Source organism: Pelodiscus sinensis, chromosome 5 (assembly GCF_049634645.1).
Source record: "Pelodiscus sinensis isolate JC-2024 chromosome 5, ASM4963464v1, whole genome shotgun sequence".
In the NCBI taxonomy this organism is placed as follows: domain Eukaryota; kingdom Metazoa; phylum Chordata; order Testudines; family Trionychidae; genus Pelodiscus; species Pelodiscus sinensis.
In genome coordinates, this window is record NC_134715.1 from 91,195,169 (window position 1) to 91,200,917 (window position 5,749).

Below are 5,749 nucleotides of genomic sequence, written 5' to 3' on the forward strand. Positions count from 1 at the left end.
AAAACTGAAAAATGTCACTTGATCAAGACAAAGTATCAAACATTAACATCCTGGACAGAACATGAAGAAGAAGCATACATCCATACTAATAAAAACTTTCCTTAGATGGTTGGGTCATGTTGTCAACTTGGCTGATGATAGATTCCCAAAAAAACTCCTCCTGAATTTTGGAAAGTGCAAGGACAATCAATGTAAAAGCTTCATAAACAGTCTTAATCAGAATCTCAACTCATGCAGCATAAATATGGATCATTTTGAAAACATGGTCAAGGACAGACCTGAATGGAGAGCATTTATCAATAAAGAGTGTAAACACTTTGGGAAAGACAGATGCAAAAAACTGGCCAAACATCATTCCAAGTCCACATGTTCCTTTGTGGTATCTGGTCAGGACATTGCTCATCACAGATTGGACTATCCAGCTACAGGAGAACTCAGGAGATCCTATGACATCATTGATGAATCAGAGGACAGACAGCCAATGCCATACATATAAAGCCAGACTTCTGAAATCAAAGGTGTCTTTGCTGTGGAACCTAATTCAGACTCCAGCCTCTATAAGTGAAGTAGCTAGTGGTTCTATTAGTTCCTCTGTGTGTCTGATTTCTTTCAATTGGCTTTCTTGGGTGTACTGCCCCAAGCATCTACTGCCCCATTTGGGATGATTTATTAGCTATGAAATAAAGCATGACACGTGGGTATGGATACCAAGAGATAATCACAGCCCTAGGGTGAGATTACACTCGACACAACCAAATCCTCCCTAGGGGTGTGATTATCTCTTGACAGCCCTACCTTCTGAAAATGTCTTCCCGTTTAATGTGATTTATTTAAGAGTTACAGGTAGAACAATCAGACAGAGGGCGGGTTTTGTCCACTGTACCTACATTCCCTATCTTCTAAGTAAATACAAATTTTCTTCTGTGCAAGGAAAGCCTTTAGCTTTGGGTCTTAAATATTAAAGTAATTAATCTGATTGTTCCCTCCTTCACACAAACCGATTGAAATCAATAGCCGCTGTCTGCCTAATGAGAGGGAAGGATCAGGACCCTAGGTGGCTATTCATTTAAATACAAATAAACAAAAATCCCCAAAGCTCTTCCAACTTGTTGCAGATTCCTTAAGAGGGATCTAAACTTTTTTTAAAAACCTCAGCCTCCATCACCTATGTCCCTTTCTGTTTCAAAATGCATCTATATTGTAACTTAACGATGAATGTTCATTGACCCCCTGGGTCAGGAAAGTTGCATTTATTTCAAGAGCGGTTAATATGCAGATTTGGCTAAATACACATCTTGGTTTAGCAGAAGATGTGCCTTCGTCTTGCCGTTGATGTTTGATCGTTTTTCTTTATCTGATCTTCGCCACACACAAATCCCATTCTGCCGCAGTCTGGTGCGATCTTTTAAAAGACATAGCTCGTTTCTGTAGCTGTGTTGGCACTATCTCTCGGATATTTGGGATGTACACAGAGTCAGAATTCAAAATAATAGAGAGCCCTGCCGCTTCACTTCTGGACAGTTTCTCCTTATCGCCTTTCTCTTCTTACTAACGCTATTTTGTCCAATGTTCCCTAATCGTCCTTACACACACACACACACACACACACACACACACACACACACACAATCACCCCGGTTGTGTTCCGTCTGGGAACATGGGGTGATACAAAGGGAGCAACGGATAGGAAATATTGGTGTTTGCGCATCTGTTTTTGCGACCCTCGAAGGACGCCGGTGCATTCGGTTCAGAATTGAAGGACGGGTCTCCAAAAACAGCTCCTTTTTTGAGTACCCTGTCCGGCTACTCAGCTAGAGGAGTCTGATGTTTGCCTTTTCCTGGCACGCTCTTCGACATCAACACAATTTTTTTAGTGCCACAGCCACCGCTCTAGGTTCTGTCCGTTTCTTCTTGCGCTTGCATACGAGCATATAAAGAGATGTGAGAGCATTTCTAAGGTCCTGGTGTTAAAGGCTTGATATGGCTACAGTTGTGACGGAGCCCTGCACACACGTGTGTTGAGAGCGAGAAATGGACCGCTTTTCTTAGTCTTTCTTGAATAACTACGATGTTTGGGATTATTTTGGGAGACAACTTTCCAAGCTCATGTTTTCTAGTAATCAGCATCCTTACGCCCTCTTGCCAATGTCCTGTCTTATCCATGAATGTGACCCTATCGCTAGACTCATGAAGAGAAAGGCGTTCTTTTCAAACTGTTAAATACACTGAACAATAATAAAGACAGACATTTTCCGTTTAACCTAGCAAGTGTGTTTCCCCTTTCCACCACAAGAGAGCATCTTCGGCTCTCTCTTCTCTTCCATAATTGATGGAGGCAGAAGCGAAAGATAATTAGTTTTATGTATATAATATTTGATCATGAAAATATTCTTTGCCTTATCCTAGCAAAGGGAACCTGTAATATATGTTAAAATAGTTAATTCTTTATTATCTGTTCGAACTGTTTTACCCATCCTACCCCCAAATTATTGTAGCATCAACTGAAAATCTAGGCAATGTAAGCAATGTTAAATCTAATTTTTCTGTGCAAAACCTAATTAGCCATTTTAAAAAAGGTTAACGCCAGCGCCTCAGACGGTTTTTGTTTAATAATCCTATTACTGTTGGCTCATCATGTATAAAATGGTGCAGGAGGATGCAAAATTTCCACTTGTTTATAACAGTATCTCGGAGAAATGTATAAAATAATCTACAGCAGAGGAGGCAGGGCAGTGCGGAATGGAAAGCAGTCACCTAAAACGTAAGTAGGCACCTTTCCTTCGGCTCTTACTGCCATTGTACGTGCAGAATAGGAATGTTATAGCTAGCTATAGATTTCTTTCCAGTATTTTCCCCACATTTGTATTCTAGAGGAACTCTTGCTTGGTTGTTTCGCTTCTCTGCAGCGGGAGCCTCTTTCCCTTGGAGAATAGATCCCTTGGAGGGCTCCCGGTAGTTCTGGACTTTTGGGGAGATGGTGCTTCTACTGAAAACCCCCCTCCCCAAGAAAAGCGGTTCTCTCGCTCTGGCCACGGCTCTGTCTTGCCAAACAAAACGGAACAAGAGGTGTGGGCTTCGCTTTTTGATCCCTTCGAGGGTACCCCGCCAAGATAGCTCGGTCAGGTAGTGGCCACCTGGCCTCTATTTCCTCCAAGCTCCAAATATCATTCCTCCATTAAAACCTGAAATACTTGGCGCTGCTGGGGGTAGAGGAGAAAAATATTTTTAAATCTTCAATCCAGCCTCATCTATTTTTCTCGGTATTTAATTATCCGTCAGCATCCCGAGTCGCACAAGGGGCACTAGAAAAGAGTGGGTAAAAGTGAGTGAAAGACAAGGAATATCACCACGCCACAGCATTGGTTTTCATAGACAACAACAAAAAATGTGGCTTTGTTTTATATACAAAATATATGGACTAGCCTTCTCTCAGAGGATCTTCAGTAGAAATAGTGCTTTTCCTATTCCATAGGCTTACGATCTGTTTACCTAAAACTCCGGACCAAAGCCCCACGAATGACAGTAGATAAACCTGTCTTGTTGGGCTGGAATAATTGAACCGAGTCCGGCAAAGTGGGGCACGAGTCTGAACGATATATATTTGGGAATTGTGAGCGATATTAGTTTTAGTGATTTGGGCTCCGTGTGATCTATGTGCTTGACAAGTGGCGGGGATCTAAAAGGTCTCTTGATGCTTTGGCTAAAGGGACGGCGGGCTCTGTGGTGGGACTCTGGCAGGTTATTTGGAAGGCACGTTTCTTTCTGAAGCGAGAAGGAATATTTCGGAAGCTAGCACCACAGACAATGGCCTGTAGCAGGAAAGGAAAATGAGTTCTAGAACTGGGCGCTGCCCGGAATCGCTGGCGCTTCGATAGGTTTCAACTGATCGAGCGGTTTTCTCAGCCAACATGCTTTGTCTCCTATTAGACTGCGCTTACTGGAATAGAAGTAATGCTCGGGTGGGGGTTATATTTTAAGTCAAAGTTGCCCTAAACACCTCCTGCTCCCCAGCTAGCTCGCACCGAGCCCTGCCAAAGTTGCTCCTTGACTTGTGTAGCGATCGCAGCTGACAATCTTTGTTTTAAACCCCTGCTGATGTTGTTGCGCCAAATCCGCCCACATCAGACAAAATATCTGCATTTTCACCCAAACGAGAGCAATTACTAAGGAAACGGGCCCCTCGAGCATCGCCTTTTCCTTCTGGTCCATTTGAAAACGGATCCATCAGCGGGTACCAGGCGTTTAAAGGAGAATTTCTTAAAGGGCATGTGGGACGGAAACAAAAGGCTGCCATTCACAAGAGAAGTCAAAGGCACTAAATAGGGACATCAAAAGGCTCCCAAAATAGGAATTCGGATCCAATCGAAAAATAAAAGAACCTGGTTTCTTTTCTTATCTGAAACACACGGATGTTTAGCAAACAGCCTAAAGCAAACAGCCAAAGAAAGCGATTTTTTTTTCAAACAGTAAGAAAAGGGAAGAAGGAAAAATAAAGAAACAATCTTATGAATGCATTTCCTTGGACTTTAAAGGAGATGAATGAAAACATAATATGAACAGCTTCCACAGGACAAACCGCATTAGACTGATGTCTTTCATTGCGTCGGTTTCGCGCCTTAAACTATTCCCGAGATAGAGCGGTGATATTAGATAGAAAAACAAAGTAAGATGGGAGAAACACCCTCTCTCGTAGATCCAACCATCGATTTATCTATGTAGCTCTATCAGTGGCTATAGATATGTTATATTTCAGGACGTAGGTTTTTTAATGGATCTCCAGGAAATACTACGGATCACGTTTCACAGTGCTTCATAGTGATCCATTTTAAAGCCCAAATCCTGGGATACAACCTGTATCCATATACTCATATTGGCTCATTTTTAAAAATAAACAAGTCCTGAAACTGTAAAAATTTATACCACCCATATGCCCCCGTTACATCCGCTAGGAATTCTGTTCACTCCCATTCGTATGTGTGAGCACGCCAGTGGGTGGTTATAAAAATGAAACAAAGATACGTCTAATTCGGCCGTAATGTAAAACTGATACAATACTATTTGCAACGAAGGAGAGCGCAGATGTTGCTTCTACTCCTGCTTTCCGCCCTCCAAAGAACAAAACATTCCTCACGAAGCAGCGGTTTTCTCGGGTGATTTTGTTCCTTGAATTTGGATATTTTTAGAAGGCTCTTTGTACAGCCTTTTAAAAGATACACAGCAGACCCCTTCCCAACTCACAACTAGACTCCTTCCTTCTGCAGAATGAGAAGGATTCTGCGCCCAATGTGTGACCCACGTTCGAAGGCTAATTGGCATGGAACGATACGGATTCAACATTGTCACGCAAACCCAGAGACTTTCCTGCTTTGGAAGGGAAACAATAGACTACAGATCAAAGAATAGTGGAGGGGGCTACTACAACCCCGATCCAGCTCCTGCTCTCAGCGATTTCAGTGGGCGCAGGATCTCTCTGTTTCAAACTTCTCTTCCCTGAAGGCTGAAGTCCCTGCCGATGGGGGAAAGTTTGACAGCGCTGCAGCCTTTGGCTTGGCTCGTCCCCCTCCCCTGTCCTTTCCATAGCCTCCTGCCCGGATAAAGCCCTTCCTGACAAGGCTCCAGGGCAGAGCCTTCCCTTTAGTCTCAGTGTGTGTTCTGTAAAGTTGTGACAGATTATTAGTAAAGGGAGGGGTTTCACAGTTTGATGAAGATATAACACACTCTGGACCATCCATCCTCCGGGCCCATTCAT